Source organism: Nannobrachium achirus, assembly GCF_963921795.1.
Source record: "Nannobrachium achirus genome assembly, chromosome: 22".
Taxonomy (NCBI): domain Eukaryota; kingdom Metazoa; phylum Chordata; class Actinopteri; order Myctophiformes; family Myctophidae; genus Nannobrachium; species Nannobrachium achirus.
Window position 1 is genome coordinate 13527822 of NC_137829.1, and position 17952 is coordinate 13545773.

A 17952-nucleotide genomic window follows, 5' to 3' on the forward strand; every position below is an offset into this window, starting at 1 on the left:
ATTCATATTTAATCAATGAAAAGTATTAACAAGAGCTTGTGACTAAATAATAACTACATTGAACACAGGTATTTTTTCCACTTTCCTGAAAAGTAACAGTTTTGGACATACAAGTTTTCCACCCGACAGAAACAATACAAGCTCTAGAAATAAGCTACAAGTAGTGTCTGTCTGTCTTGAGACTAAATGTTCAGTTCTAGTGAAGTCTCTTACCTGAGATTTGACTTTCTGCTGCTTGTACTCTGGACTCTCTCTCTGTGTGTGTGTGTGTGTGTGTGTGTGTGTGTGTGTGTGTGTGTGTGTGTGTGTGTGCGCACGTGCGTGTGTGGGTGATGCCAAGGTAACACAAACACAGACATTTTGACTCCATCCCTAGCAACAAGAACTCAAAACACACGCACGCAAACATGGTCGCACACACACACACACACACACACACACACACACACACACACACACACACACACACACACACACACACACACACACACACACACACACACACACACACACACACACACACACACACACACACACACACACACACACACACACACACACACACACACACACACACAATATTTGAAACAAAATAGATAATGTGAAACTTTATTTGTCAAATGCTGCGAGAACATGAAGGTCTATGCAATGCTGCTACTGGCTAGCACTAAAGCAAAGTATGACAAAGAAATTAGCACTCAAACAGCTACCGCTACCCAAAGATTGCCAGGCATGCTGATCCTGTCCGAAAAAGAGAGTGGTGATCCTCCTAAATTCACATTGGATGCAAACAAGATCTGTTGGTACATGCTGTACTCGAAGAATTGTCTGATCATTACCCCAATAACTATTGTGAGCATGTGCTCAACTGGGAATACAACGTACTAAAAGGGGGAAACAGACAGTTAGCTATGCTTTTTGCATCATTCTGGTCAAAAGTGTAGTCTGTGAACAATGTCATACACGTCAAGGATTTATCAAACGTGAATAAAATAATTACATATAAATGCGCTGTTTTAGCAATGAAACACTGATCATTTTTATCAAAAGGGCCTCAAACTGGCCTTAAAAAAAAAAAGTAAATATTTCAAATGACAAAAATGATATAAATCACTAAGAAAACAAAAGGACAATTGCAACAATTGTTGTCATTAATTCGCCTGTTCGGTGCCACCGAGATTTTGTTACTCCCCGAACCGTAATAAATTCGGCTCTAAAAGTGAACTATGAATCGGCCATTGGACATAATATAGCTGGTCTCCACCCAACAGCAGAGATAGATTTTTTTCGACCATCGTTATTTCGAGCATCCCGGCAATACTAGAGGGCTAAAAAAAAGCCATAAGGCAAAGTGTAACAGGAGTCTTTTTAATTTCTGTTTAGATTAGGGATTAAAAAGTTATCCATTTTAAAATGTATTTCCATATTCTGTATTTATTTTGATCATGTCTTATCATGTGACCCCTTATTTTTTACTAAATATATATCTTCCATTCCATCTCCCTTTGAGAACAGTGAGAAAGCACTACTGTTTGTTGACATTCTAACTGCGATTCATGATTTATTTGCATACGTTCGGTTCACTTCAAAGGGGTCAGAGTTATTTTGTTTTTGTTCACAACACCCGTCTGCATCTTGGGGGGGTGTAGGCCGAGTACGATTCACTTCAAGCCTGCGTTGTCGTTCTTACCCTGTGCTTTGTGAACATCAAGCACTCCAGATTGACTTCACTCTATGCCATTGTATTTTAGCCCTTTCGGCTTGGCGTAGACAGTCTAGTGTGGACAGAAAGAGGACTGATGGCCCATCAGAGCTGAAGTTGACTAAAAAGAGTCCTCGTTCACATGACTGTGAATGCAAATATAACTTAATAATATAATATTTCATAAATATATAAGAATACACATATATATGTGTATTTATTTATTTTTACTTCGTTTTTACAGATTACAACCTCCTCCCTGAATATTTTGTCGACAAAGTAACCTCACCTTCCCCCCCAAAAAAATAGTGTGAGAGAGTAGATAACACAATTAATTCTTCTGCTACACAGAATTTGAGCCATTTCTTTGCAGGGAAAAGGCTAATTTGTGGTACTCAATCATTCTCTGTCTTTTGACCGATTCATTATTTTCTACAGAAAAGGCTAATTTGTGATACTCAATCATTTGCTGCCTGTCGACGGGGCTGCCGTGTGTCTGCGGGCGAGCGGACGGCAGACGCCTCTTGGTCCCACGTTTAGCATCGGCACGGGAGCTTGCTGAAGAGTTCAGTCGTCTCGTTGCTCGTCGGACCGACGCCGTCCTTCTGGAAGTGGACTTCTTCTGGAGGTCCTTACCATAGACGGACAGCATCCTTGACGGGTTTGATTTGATCTGATGGAACTGCTTGGCCATCGCAGCAATGGCCAGACTGTAGTTGGGGTCCTTTGTCATGCTGTCAATGTCTCTGATCATGCTCTTCACCAGGTCCACTGTGTCTGTTCAAAGTAAACACATTGTTCAACTTTACAACACAAACACTTCCCCGATCACGATCGCGAACTGCATGTTTGACTCCCAGAACAAGTCTATCTTTCAGTCTAACATGGCAGACATGTTTGTTTACATTTGAAGAAAACACTATACATACACACAGAGCTAGAAATAAACGCCCATAAATGTCACATCCGGTTATGGGGGAAAACAAACAGGTCTCCCCCATAGAGTTAGTGCAGCGTACAGAATATACTATCGTTTTAATCATATTTAGATATATGAGACGAATATGAACGGCTAGCCTAGCAGTAGCTGCATGCAGGGCTTGCAGGCTACCTCAGTTGGCTACACTGAGCAAACTTCAAAACATCCCCTCTGGACTAAAACGGGACCCAAGTTTGCTATGTAATTTGCCCGCTTTTTCAGTGTACACCAAATCTCTTTGCCAATCTATGGGTGTCCAAACTCGACAAGCTCACAACACGACGCGATGTGACTTTGTAGACTAGAGGTTTTGCTTATGTCTCCCCTAGCCTAGAGCTGTGGGTTTATACGTATAATATACAGTATATCAGACTCAGACTATCCCCCATCTTTAATGCATGCGTCAAAGTTGCACAAGCAAAGCACCACTAAAATCAGAGACCTCTCTCTCCCCCTCTCCCCTCCATGTTACAAAAAACTGTTTACATTATGCACATTATGTATTTAATCGCCAGGTAGATTACAAGATATGATCAATTAAACTTACCATAATATTAAAAACCAACAGTCATTAAGTCATCAATGATATTTATAGAATACGTCGTAGTGAATTCAAGTAGTTTAGAGACCTGAATTTTTAGTATATGGCAGGAACGACGCCATTATCGTTTGGCAAAATTAATGCTGTGTTATTTAACATCATGCTGGATTTACACTACGACACTACTTTAGCTCCGTATTCATTGCCATGTTTTAAGAGTATTCTCTGCAGGTTTGAAATTATAGGATAGGCTAGGATTTTTCGCTTGTGTTGTGTTAGTGTGTAAATCCTTGCATGATAACAAGCTGTTAATGGCTGTAGCGTACTGGAATTCAATTAATGTCTTCTATAAACATCATTGATGAATTAATGCTTTTCGTTTTTTCACATGATAAGTTTAATTGATCATATAGAAAAATGTAATAGTGTCTCTTACCAGACAGATATATCAGGTCTTGGATGATCCGACCAGTCCTTAATAGTATATAGATAATAATTAATTCCGATGCCGTTTAATTTCCTTTGTTTCTTGTCCATTGGCAACCAAGGAATCAATGTGAGACATTGCAATTAATTAAAAAAATCGCTATACTGTTAAAAAAAATGATTTGAAAAATGCTAACTTATGGGAGCAAGTTATTTTATCCCCCACGCTTGACTCCGCCCCCAGCTATGACGCACTGATGACACTACGCCGTGTGGATGTATAGCCTCTATCTCATGAATGCATGAACCGATTTCCAAGCAGATTTTTTTGTGAATGGCATGCACACGTGTGGTACATGATCCGTGCATTATCAGTGAATGAATTGAAGACATTAGTCGATTTTAATCCTGGCACCAAGCGTGTTAAGGGATTATTTATTTAGTTTGTTCATTTTAAATTATAAACATGGGTCCCAACCCACTGTTTGAGAATCAGTGGTGTAAAGGGTTACATGCTACAAAATACTCAGACCGACTTCCAACTTTTTTCAAAAAAAATAAGAAAACAAAAAAAAAATATATAGGCCTATATATAATAATAACTTTGGACAAACAAATGCCGATACTGTAGACTAAATGGTAAATGGTGCATTTATATAGCGCTTTTATCCAAAGCGCTTTACAATGTGCATTACATTCACCCATTCACACACACAGTCATACACCCGTGAGGGTGGAAACCATGCAAGGCACCAACCTGCTCCCTTGGAGCGACTAATCTCTTCTGTGTTCTGAATGCCCACACAGTAATCTGATCAATGAATCTTTGGCCCGGCAATGGCCGCCGACACCCATCTCAAAACATTTTGTTGTGCGGACCCCCACAGAAGCAAGGATTTGAGTTAAAATGTTCACTTTAATCACATCATATGTGAAGTATATAGGATTTAAGTGGTTAATGTTAAGTGCTTTCCGGTCTGATTTCTGGTTTCCGGTTTGATCAGGTTTCCGTATCCGGTCAGGGGCGGGACCAGAGCACAGCGAAGTGTACACACGCCTGGTGCATGATCTGTGCACAGATCATCTACGATGTGCACACACGTCAAAAGGTAAGGACAACGTGGCAGTCAACCCCGAAAGTCGATGTTTTTAATAGCAGTAAGTGAGTTAAGTATATTTAATTGGTTAATAAGGGCTAGGTGTTACAAAGTTATTATTCTCACCCTCTCCATGGTCACTTGGCGCAGATAGACACAGAAAGTCAGCAGAACTTTCAACTTCCACGTCCTCTTGATTGGTCTGGGGGACTCCTTGGCTCGCACATGTGGACTGCTTCTGCCATGAACTTTGGCCTTGCATTAAGTCTGCAGATGAAGGAGACAAAAGCATTCGTTATTTAAAACCTCCAACAGACACATCCTGAACTGTGTATAAGTGTGAATTAGGGCTAAAACAATCCATTATCGTTTTTAGAGATTTTATTTAGCAGTGCCTACCACTCCAACATTTGACAGAGTATATGTATGTCTGTTTGTCCATGTGTATGTCCATATGTATGAGTAGCTGCAATACCGCTGAGTTACCTTAGCCTAGCACAGCTAAACAATCCATCCATGTTAAAACAATACTGCAATTAGTTAGCTGCATTAGTATATAGTCTGGCCAAGCCAGGCTAGAGTTAATTGCTCATTTTTATTGGATGAAAAAATGTATAGGCCCCTGTATATTTCCTGTCGAATATTCGACTATTCAAATACTTTGAGGTTGAATAATTCTAATACTAAAAAATGAATGCCCTACTAAGTTATAAGGCTACCAAATTAATATTCGAATTTTGTGTGTGTGTCCAGCTTAGCTGATGCCATTTAGTAGTTGATGGCCACTTAATGCATCAAATTAAGGCAATTATGTCTCTGCACTGTAAACTGGCTGCTGTTATATCAAGCAGACTGGTTGGTTCTTAAGTTTTTGTTTAAACTTTAACAACTGCATTTTCTCCTTAGGATTTAAGAATCCCAGGGTTAAATTATTAGTACCACAACCAATAATAATTATAACTTTATAATTTTTATAACTTGATAAATACTTTTTAGTATCGACAATTTTTAAGACCAATATTCGAATTTCATTTCTGAGGAATATTGGCAGCTCTACTAAGTTATTAGTATTAATAACTTAGTTATTATTCTGACCCGCTAGAAAGTCAGCAGCTTCCCATTCCTCTTGATTGGTCTGGGGGTCTCCTTGGCTCGCACATGGAGCGGGCTGCTTCTGCTGTGAACTTTGACCTCGCACCGAGTCTGAAGATGAGGGAGACAAAAAGAAAAATACACGTCGTTTGACATAAAAAGTTAATGGTGATGGACCCTAACCCTATTCGGGTTAGGGTTATATTAGTGGGGGAACTGTTCCACAAATATCTCAAGTATAATCTCAAGAAAGTCTCTGTAAGTCTCTACAACCTGATTTTCATTCCATACTAAAATGAGTGGAAACCTTCTTGGGAAAAACCAAAACATTGTCAGCAGTCATGTAAAGTATAAACACTTCTAGACAGTGAACTGAACATGCTAAAACGTATCATCCTTTTAGTTTACATTTAGAGGAAAAATAAAAAAAACGTGCTTCATTCATGTACCGAAGTCCATTGTGGAGCTTCACATTGTCAATCATATGGAAATGAGATGAACTGCTGGACTGTGGATGAGCGAGAACATTAGTAAACATGTTCACCCTCCAGAGATCACCCCAGTCTTAGGTGAAGCTTTGCTAACCCATTGTTCTCAACATTTTCAGGCCGTGACCCCACAAATTAATTATATTTTAACTGGCGACCCCGCCAGTTCAAGATAATCTCAAACAATATGAAATCCACAGAGGTAGAAGGAAGCAGCACTCCAAAATAAAGTTGCATGACAACTAGTTACCATTTCCTTGTATTAGAAAAGAGAATAAAGAAAATGGTAGATAGTGTCTTCCTTCTTTTATTTTGGAGTGCCTCTTCCTTCTACCTCAGTGGATTTCATCTTGCCGTTGTGTACTAAACACAAGCTGACAGAGAGACTGTGTGTTAAGAATTGAGGAAGCTCCTCCGCGTCATCAGCGCCCACAACCTAGGTGGGGTTTCGCAAAAGGGCCTTTATGTATGTTTGCATGTTCTCCCCGTGTCTTCTAGGGTAGATAACCTCACAAAATATGCAGTAATCCTGGTCTCTATAATGCCTCGGAATAGATGGAGGGGAATAGAACTGGTTGGAATAACGTGTTTCTTCCACGCACTACTTCCAACTGGGGAAGCTCCCCCCTGTCAGGTGAAAAGAAGTGGCCTGCTCACTCCTCATGCACTGAAGGAAGCATGAGCTCAGTTCGGGGGCCTCCCCAGGTTGGCAGAGGGAGAGCAGAGCCCAGGATTACAGCTTAGGCAATTGGCACTGGCTGAAAAAAATGGGTTACAAAAATCGTGGGATAAAAAAAAAGAAAAAATAGGAAGCAAGTCAGTGTGTGATTTATAATCAATTCAATTCAATTCAAAGGAGCTTTATTGGCATGAGAAAACGTACGTTTACATTGCCAAAGCAAGTGTCACAAATAAAACTAGAAGCAGTGCTCTTCCGAGCACAGGTCTCCACCAGGCCACACAAATCGGCCTGTTATAGCGCCACCATGAGGCTGATTTAAAAAATGTGGGGCAGAGGTTCTGAATTAGCATCCAGGGAGTGTGTATGCTCAGTTTGGCAGCGATCGGGCCAACGGCGCCGGAGATTAGCTGGTAACAACCAGGCCACACAAATCGGCCTGTTATAGCGCCACCATGAGGCTGATTTGAAAAATGTGGGGCAGAGGTTCTAGATTGGCATCCAGGGAGTGTGTGTGCTCAGTTTGGCAGCGATCGGGCCAACGGTGACTGAGATTAGCTGTTCACAAACTGCGAGGACGCACGCACGGACGGACGCACGGACGGACGGACGGACGGACGGACGGACGGAGGGGAAAACATACTCTCCCTCAGCCTTCGGCTGGTGGAGACAATAAAAACAGTTGAAAATGGGGAACATATATACATACGGAGGGGGTACAGCATTGTGTAAACAGAGCTATAACTATGTCGCATTGTGACATTTTATAAATATACAGGGTATAGCTTTTGGAACAAATAACAGCATTATTTTTTCTCAAAATGCATTTAAAGGTATCAGCTCTGTTTCATACTGTATGTGCAGTATATAATATATTATATTATATAATATATTATAATCACTTACTGTCAGTCTGCTCCTCAGCTGGTGTCACACATTGTAGAACGTCTGGACACACCTTCTTCTTCTTCCTCTTACTTTGACTTTCCGGCCGACTAGATGCCTGTCGGCCGACTCGGCCTACCATCATCTTGGATAATCTGTGCAAAAGACTGCTATTTAGAATGTGTTTTAAAACAGTCACAATGGCACACATACACAGAGTGTGCAGCACTTGTTTTACCACAGCCAGTTACAACCTTGGTGACTGGCTAAGAGGCATTTCTGAGAGTACGATATCTGCCAATAATGCTCCAAATTCACCTGGTTTATCTAATCTGTTATCCACACCACCAGATGTACTAACAAGCTACAGTTAAACAGCAGTATAATTAAAATAATACAGACCAGGCTGTACTGTACCATGATAGAGTATGTGTAACTGGTCTGCTGATGAGTTAAGTTTCATTGAAGAACATTTGCACATAACTGGATTCTATCTTATATTAGCTAGTCAGTCTGTTATGAGCAGTTTGGCAGCTACTTCAAATCGGCCACATGCAAGCTTGCAGATTGTTGCTACTATGATCATTTGGAAGTACACTGTGATTATGGAAGCTATATAGCAGATCTACAAGCTAGCAAAGCGATGTTTTTTTTTCACCACTGAGGAATAGGGACGATAGCTAGAGTTCATTTTCAAACTTAAAGCACACCTTTGGCAGAAATTCAAATCAGGGCAGATGGCTCGGTCAGCAGCAGCAAATATGTACTTGTCACCGTATTCTGCTTTCAGCTCTTTCTGAAACGCTGCCAGGGCAGAGCTTGGAGTGTGTCCAGTTTGAAGGAGTCTGGTCAGACTCTGGATGGCCTTGGGTCCGACGTCTCGATGCTTCAGAGCATCTGCCTCGTATAGGTTGTGGTTGTGGGTGTTCGCCAGAATGATCTCTGCTGGATACTGTGGCAAATGAGAGTCCTTAATGCTGAGGAAAAACAGCACCAACACACATGTTAGCCTTGAATTTGTGAACTAGTTTCATTAAAAAGAAAACACTAATTGTGAGGGCTGTTCACACTGGGAACGATTACTGTAACAATAGCAAAATATATTTTGCATTAACCAATTAAGACCTGAGGCCGATTCTACGAATGTCTTCTAAATACTAAGCATTTTCTGAAATACGTATGTAGCTATGTCAGTGGTGCTCGAACCTTTTCATGTCAAGGTCAATGTATTTGGCCGACCCCCATCTCAAACCTTTTTGTTCCAGGGACCCCCAGAAGCAAAGATCTGAGTTATTAGTGTTCAGTTTAAAAACATTCATGTAAGTTGTGAGCTTGTAGATCAGCTATTTTCACAACTTTTTAAACATTTGTTTTCTAATTTATGGAATTTCTTAGATTTTTAATTTGTTTATTCATGAAAATCTTAGCTTTTTGGGGAATGTTTTTTGATTTTTCTTTTGAAAAAATAAAATAAAAATAAAATAAAAACAAAATGTAGGAAACCAAAAATGAAGGAACGCATAAAAAAAAGTGTCCACGAACCCCAAATGGGTCCCGACTCCCGACCCAGTGCTTGAGAAAAAGTGACCTACAGCATGCGAGATCTCTCTCTCTCTCTCTCTCTGCCTACATGTGTGGGCTCTGACACACCCATTGTAACTTCAAACTCAATTTTAACCATGATAGATTCATCAAAAACACCCATTATTTTTTTCTGGTGACTCATAATACTTCCTAATACGTAACTTTTTCGATAACCTTTTTCATTTTTTTTTTTTTTTCATTTTTATCCCACGATTTTGCAACCCATTTTTTCACCCAGTGCCAATTGCCTATGTAATCCTGGGCTCTGCTCTCCCTCTGCCGCGCCTGGGGAGACAACGGACTCACCTCATGCTTCCTGCAATGCATGAGTAGTCCAAGTTGTTTCTTTTCACCTGACAGGGGGGATTTTCCCTGGGATGGACGTAGCGCGTGGAAGGAACACGTTATTCCAACCAGTTCCTTTCCCCTCCATCAAGCGCCCCGGCTGGCCAGGGGGAGGCATTATTGAGACCAGGATTACTGCATGTTTTTGTGAGGGTATCAACCCTAGGAGACACGGGGAGAACATGCAAACTCCACACAGAAAGGCCCTATCGTCGACCCCACCTAGGGTGTGGGCGCTGATGACGCGGAGGGAGAAACACGCCCCCAGCACCCACAGCGTCCCCCGGCGGGAATCGAACCCAGGACCTTCTAGCTGTGAGGCGAAGCGCTAACCACTGCGTCACCGTGCCCCTTTTTCATTTATTTTTAATAATTTATTATTGTGTTTAATTGTTTCTATTTTCACAAAGAATTATTAAAAATAAATAAAAAAGTTATTGAAAAAACATTAGGAGGGTATTATGAGTCACCAGAAAAAAATAATGGTGTTTTTCAGGAGTACTGGTTAAAATGGAGTTCAAAGTTACAATGGGTGTCCTGGAGAGGTAGGGCCTGATAACATTTACATCAAATATCTAAATACTGAATGAAGCAACTTAAAATATGTCCAGGGTGTTCATAAAAGCCTGATTAGACGATAAAATGACCAAATGTTTTTTTTTTTTAAAGTGAAATAACCCTTTAAGACTTAAATAAGACCTGGAGGCGTGACCAATGCCATTTGTCTGTTTTGAGTGGCCAAACAGCATTAGCCACACCTCCAGATCTTAACTCATTTAGTGCTCCAGAAATTAACGGATTAAAATGTCCAGCGTGCCTCCCGCAGGCTGCATCCACGACCGTTGTCTTATTTTGAAGGCCAGAAGTCCATAGCGTAAACACTTCCGGTTTGACGTCATCACGTCCTTCACCGGAATCGCTCGTCATCAACATACTGTTGTGTAATGGCGGATCGGTGCTTTTCAACATGTGTTATATAAGCGAGAATCTACTGCCATCCTCCCTTTGAAAGTGTTGTTTCGAGATAATGGACATTAAAGATGAGATTCCCCGTCTGCCTCAATGTTATGGGATTACTATTTTGTGCTCGTGGATCCGTGATGATGATGAATCGGCGAGGGCGATCGTGTCAGGACCTTCCGCGCACCAACAGGTAATAGAGTACCGCCGTTACAGTAATAGAGTACTTTTCACGAGTATACTCGGGATCGGCAGCATGTGCTACTCGAGTATTTTTCACGAGTATTCTCGGGATCGGCGCTAATTGAGTTAAGTCATAAGACTAAATCAGAATTTGCTGTCAAAATAAACACTGTTATAGTTGTCTGACTGAAAGGCCCTTTATTTAAAACAAAAACTCACCTCCTTATACCACCAGTGTCACACTTTAGTAACACACTAAGTTTTGCTGGACAGCCGGTGTTTTTGCACGTCTTTCTGCTGCTTGCGGTGGTCGACCTTAGATTTACATGGTGCTGACATTTGTAATCCATCTGAAAAACATGTTTTTTTTTTCAAATACCCAGCTGTCAAGGCCAAAAGATTTATAAACTGATATCTCAAAATAAGAATATATTGTGGTGTGGTTTCTATTCTTTTTCATTGCTTATCGTGTATAGACGATTTCTCAGAGCGGCAATTATAACTGCGTTGTTAAGCGGCATCGCTTGGCACAGCGATACCGCAGATGCACGGCAGCGCTCTGGAAAAAGGTCTATAGGTAGGCAAGGCTGCGTTACCCTATAGAGAACCCTATGGCCTGCTGCCACTCTGGAGCTCTTGACCCTCCACGTCACAGGGGTGCAGCGTGTCTTCAGGACCCACTCGTTAAGTTCTTCTGCCGTGTTCAACGGGAGCCGCACGGTAGCATAAAGCGCACTGTGGTCAAATTCTGTAGGCTTCTCCTCAATGGAGCACACATGGTAATCATAGCCAGGTGGCAGCCAGGTCTATGAAATAGAAATGGAAGAGAAATCGGATCTCAAGCGAAAGAGTACAAAAATGTTTTCCCTTAACACAGTCTTTTGATTTCAACCCCAGTCTTACAGTCTTAACGGACGACTTCACCACTTTTCAACCCATCTTATATACCATCTATTTTTTTTTTAATCTTCCAAACATTGATGTCACTGGCAGACAATTTTCTGAACTCCCCAGAGCCCTCCTATGAGATACAGACCGAGTAGAATATTTTTTTGCTATTTTATCCAATTATGAAGACCAATTATATGAAGATACTGTAGGTTGAAAAGTGGTGAAGTCATACATAAAATAATTCAGATTTTCGTTACCTGTAAGGCAGGATGCTGAGAAACATCTACACCACCACATGGTTTTGACCAACGCCCTTTAGAGGAGCTGTAAAGAGACAAGACTTGTTTAATCATTTGTAGTGAAGCAACTTCATCTGATGGTAGACACACTACTAAATAACTCCATTTGATCAAATGGTCTGTCTTCACAGGAGGTATACCTGTAGACTCAGACAGCAAAATTATATCCAACATATTAACCAGGTTGTTTACAGATGCAGGTGTGGCAGAGTGTCTAAAAGAAAGGAGGTGATACCCCTTTAAGCTAATGGTTGACGTTTGGCTTTAATGTCCCTTGCCATTGCGGGTGACACGGGTTTGAATCCCAGGCTTTACACATGGTTCAACACAGTTCAATTATTTCGCAAAATGTAAACATGGAACATATAAAGCCAGGTCATACTCATACGACACTATACTTTACATTTACACCATGCATTTCAGCTGCAGTACCACCTTTGGCCTGAACTGCGCTACCCCTAGTTAGTTTTGATTCATTTGTAAACCCTGTTTATTCATGTAGGGGTGTTTTGGTATGTTTGTTTGGTTCCCACTTTTGTTCCTGTTTTTCATTAGTTAGGCGAGTAAGGTCAGTAAATTGTATTTTTGTTTTCTTTCTTTTGGTTAGGGGTTTATGTAAGGGGTATTTCTTTAGTCTTAGTACGTTTTCGATTATTGTAAACCAGCACCCTGAAGCTCACTTTCACTTATAAAAGACAAAATTTGAGATTCAGTCTCTGCTAAAAAAATAAAATAAAATTAAATTTAAATTCATCTTTTTGAAAAGCTGTTGTCCTCCTCATAATGTTCTACTCCTACCCTAGACAGGGGTTGTAACAAGGTGGTACATGGCAAGTTGTATTTTCAGGTCTAAAAAAAGAAAAAATGAATTCTGTTGAATATATATCACAATATGTATCGCATCGCAATATATCGTGATACAATTGTATTGTGATTCGTGACCCAAGTATCGTGATACGTATCATATCGTGAGGTTCTTGCCAATACCCATCCCTAAACCCAGACATACTCGAGAAATTGGATCAGAGTGGACCAGATATAATAGTGGCACCATCTGATATTACATTTACCAACAGATTGTTACGCGCCACGCTTCTTACCTCCTCATTGTCTCAGTTAATTTTGGTGTACTGTTGTCTGTTTTGGAGACTTCGGTGTGGTCTGGTCCTTGTGTACTGTTTTGAAAGAGACATTTTGTATCAGTGACACAGCTTTAGGTATAACCAGTGTTGGGCAAGTTCTTTTAAAAAGTAACTATAGTTATAGACAGTTACAGCTATCAGAAGTAGTTAACTCGCTACTTTGTTACTTAATTATAAAAGTAACTAGTTAATTTACTTTAATAATAATAATAATAATAAATATGAAATATTTTAGTGTTGTTCTGTGGCATAGTAAGAGAAAAGACAAATCCCTATCATAGTAGCAATTATCATTATGAAATGTAGAGGAACAATAAAATATAAAAGATATGTTTAGACATTTTGGCAACAGTCTTTCTGGACTGTGACAATGCTTTCACTGGTATTTTGCTGACTAGTGCTCTGAAGGCAACAGACTCAACCGTTGTGATTGGAAAGATGTCCTCAACAAGTACCTGGCAATCGATGGTGTAGCTCCATCAGGGCCACTGCCGGTGCTATCAGAGACCCAGGGATCTTTGGCGACTAGTTTTATGGCCCCATGTTGTTTTATTAGGTGCCTCATGAGACGGGCATTGGTGCTAGTCGATGTGACCAATGTGGTCTGTCCTCCACACAGTTTACATTTAACCATAATATTTTTAGCATCCAAAATCTCCACAAATTCAAAATAATGTTTAAATTTCCAATCTGCAAAGTTACGTAGTCTGTTGTCCGTTTTGAAGAGTTCAGTGTGGTTCGGTCCTTGCGTACTGTTTTCAGTGTGGTTCGGTCCTTGCATACTGTTTTCAGTGTGGTCCGGGCCTTGCGTACTGTTTTCAGTGTGGTCCGGTCCTTGCGTACTGTTTTCAGTGTGGTTCGGGCCTTGCGTACTGTTTTCAGTGTGGTCCGGGTCTTCCATACTGTTTTCAGTGTGGTCCGGGCCTTCCATAATGTTTTCAGTGTGGTCCGGTCCTTGCGTACTGTTTTGAAAGAGACACATTGTATCATGCTTAGTGACATAGCTTCAGGTGTAAGACTAGGGCTGTCATGATTATGACATTTTATATGCCGATTAATGCACATGGCAGATATGACACATAACCTAAATATACAAAGAAATGTCTGACATATTTGACAACTTTATACTTAAAAAGAACATTGATAGTGGAAATAGACGATCTACAAGCTCCCATCGCGTCTCATTGCAACACGTTGTGAGCTTGTAGATATGCTATTTCCACAATTTCTTTTTAAATGTTTGAAAATATATGAACATTCTTTCAACGTGGAAACGATTATGACAGAATAATTGCGATTATTATGTCAAATAACTGTGATTAGACGAGTATGCAATAATTGTGACAGGCCTATATAGACTGAACTCAACATAATAAAGAGCTTCTTACCACACTGTCTCAGTTAAATTCTGTGTTTTGTCATCTGTTTTAGCCATAGGAAGTAGTACTGCAGCACCCCCTGGCAGATGGTATAAGACCTGCACATTTACAACTCTATATAAAAATAAAAAAATAAATAGTGTAATTATATTTTGATTTCAGTAAGTGTTTAATAGTGCATCTTAGGTTCCATATTTGTAGACCAGTTGTTGGAAATGGTTTAGGCCTTCTGTAGGCATCACGTAATAACACATACTTCTTGTTGCCAACAGCCATGGAGCAAAACAAGAGTCAATGGCCTCGCTAAAGCAAATGTCTTATTTCTTTATGAATACACTAAATAGAACAAGACCTAGACAGAGTCTCAGATTCAGAACTGAACTGACATCTAACTGGCCAGGTGTATAGGAGAGGAACACAGTGCTGAAAGAGGGTAGTCGCACATTGATAAATGAGGGCCTGAGTCTCCATTAACATAGACCAGGGGTGTCCAGATCACATTAGAAAATATTAAAACACACAAGGGTCGACTATAGCTCCTGACAAAATGTACTTTCGGTCGGACCATAACAAAGTCACAAACATAATATTTAACTATCATCATCAATATTTACAATCAATGGTCTTTTGTCACGTGTTTGCTCTGAACAAAACAAATAACTCACATTACCAAATGTAACCAGAAGTGCAAAGTAAGAAATACAACAAAATAGCCTTTCATTGACCCCTTAAGAATGAGACAACAGGGAACAAGGAGTCCTGACAAATTATACTATCAAATATTCTTGTTTGATGGTACTGGCGGGCCGTTTATAGTACAACCTAGGAATGAAGCCGCGGGCGGTACAGAAATTGTCATCGAGCAGCATTTGGCCCCCGGGCCACACATTGGAGACCCCTGACATAGACTAATTAATAAGATATATCTTATCAATGCAATGTTTTGGTGACGTCTAAGGTCTAAAGCAGCGAAGAGATTGTCACACTAGATTGTGCCTGCTATCAGATCGCCATCTGCTTAGCGAGTAAATAACTGTGTCAGCGGTTTGATCACTGTTTATTGTTTAAATCTGTCTTCCCTAGCCAGTGCCCAGACACTGTTGTGTGCAGCCAATATTTTGTGAAGGTTTCTTCACATTACTATTCCGTTCATGGACAAATATTTTATTTTCCATCAAACTATATTTGTTTGTTATGGGTAATCCCCTCATACCCGGAATATGGTTCTGCAGCCATGGTTTTGGGGACTTCAGCGTTGTCCATTATCTCCTTTTTGTCATCCGGGCCTTGCAAGAAGAGCGTACTGCTTTGAAAGAGACAAATTGTAAGTAAACAGAAAATAGTACATGATGGGAGAAACCATTTTTCAGCTGGCTTCAATTTAAAGTGTTCTCATTCTAATTTTGTCTTTTCACACTCTAATTTTTTTCACATGTTTATTCTGTATATCCTGTAGGAGTTCTCTCCTCATAGGATGTATGTTCTATTTACTAAAGAGCTGGACAGATGGAACTAACTGTCATACTGAACAAACGCCACTGAGTTACTATGGGATTATTAGCTCTGTTCCAGAGCGTCAACTCGACCGCCTGTTTATACTTCGTGTCGGGCTGTGTCTGCGGTGGCTCGAGTTGGTTGCGTTCTATTTCATGACAAAAATGTATTTTACAGAGTGGGTGGGGTGCTGAGAGGTTTCCCACAGCGGAGAATAGACTTTCAACAACGCAAAACTACATTTGGTTAGGTGAGTAGCGAAGTAGTTTAGTTTATTTTGACTTAAATTGAGCCCTCGTAAGGGCTGAGAAAATCCTGGTCTAGTCTTTGAGTCACCCGCCACTGGCCGCCAGGCCGCCTGTCAGAGCGTCGAGCTACTATGGGATTGTTTGAAGATATATAGAGCTTATTTATTTACTGTTATTCTAACAACAACAAAAATAACTTACAGGTTACAACACCTTTAACAATAGCTTCAGTCTTACCTTATTGTCTCAAACGCTAAAACCAATAATGTCTGCTGCTCCTATGTCTCCTTAACGGCGTGTTTCTGTCCTCTGTTTTGTTTTGGTCAAATATAATAAGAAATATTATGGTCAAGTCCAGAACTGTTGCTTACTTCGTACACCAAGTATCTACATTTAAGTTTCTAAATTCTAATAATGTACCTATATATAGTTGATAGTTGTTTCTAATATCTAAATAGTTGAAAGGTTTTAAAGTAGAGCGATGTTAAAAACACTGCTGTCTGGAATCACAAGGGGGAACATTTGCTTGTTGCTCACATTTGTTCCGTTCACAACACTTGTCCGACTTAACCTTGCGTCACCAGGCTTTAGTTCCGGCCCAAACTACTACTACACACCAACCACCAGATGTCGCCAATGACCTTGTTCAACCACTGTTCAACCACACCTTGCACTGTGTGTCTCCCATTTAGCAGAGAGTGTGGTGGGGCAGAGGTCTCCCTGAGCGCTTGTGTATGTTGATTGATTGAAGACTTTATTAGAAGTTTGCATAGGAAAAGGTACAGTTTCATGACGGTACAGTTCACTGGTACAAGGTCTACTAAAAGGAGATCCATGAAAAGACTAAGCTTATTTCCACAGGAAACCATTAAAGTATCTCATATAACATTGAATGACAGACGAATAGAACACAGTACCATGCAGTAGATATGTAAAGAAAAAAAATGAGAGAAAAAAAAGAAAAAAGAGAGCACAGCGCCCAATTTGTAACTGCTATGCACTTAGAGAACAGCATTTATCCATTTTAGATTTTTGAAAGTTATTTAATGTTAAACTTTTATTTTTACACTGAAACATAATTTAAGCCATTCTCTTATTCTGAAGAGACTGGCCACCGGAAGTTATATTGTTGCTAGGTTATTGTTGCTAGCCGAACATAGGCGAGTCATCTGACATTGTTCATCTAAAATATTTAAAACTAAAACAGCACAGGGTTGTAGCAGAAATGGAACATGGTATGTGGTGTTTTCATTCTTTGATTTGATTGATTCTCTTTTTTCATTCTGTTCACGCTCCTTAAAATCAGTCCATGTTTACTTTAGCTTAGCAGCGAATGTAATACCTACTGTGCTCTGTCTGTCTGTCTGTCTGTCTGTCTGTGTGTGTGTGTCTCTCTCTCTCTCTCTCTCTCTCTCTCTCTCTCTCTCTCTCTCTCTCTCTCTCTCTCTCTCTCTCTCTCTCTCTCCTTCTCTGTGCGTGCGTGCCTGCTTGTATCCTAGTCTGTGTCTGTCTCGACTGTCTGTCTGTCTGTCTGTCTG

The 17952-nt window shown here is 40.3% G+C and overlaps 1 long non-coding RNA gene across 1 annotated transcript; it reads right to left on the minus strand.

Moving 5' to 3' along the window:
• Positions 1-13262: 13262 nt before the first annotated feature.
• On the minus strand, positions 13263-15943 carry LOC308308027. The gene is made up of 4 exons (XR_013963257.1): positions 15886-15943; positions 14682-14786; positions 13749-14255; positions 13263-13326 (listed from the first exon to the last, which is right to left on the minus strand). It is a non-coding gene; the product is annotated as an uncharacterized lncRNA (long non-coding RNA).
• Positions 15944-17952: the final 2009 nt, after the last annotated feature.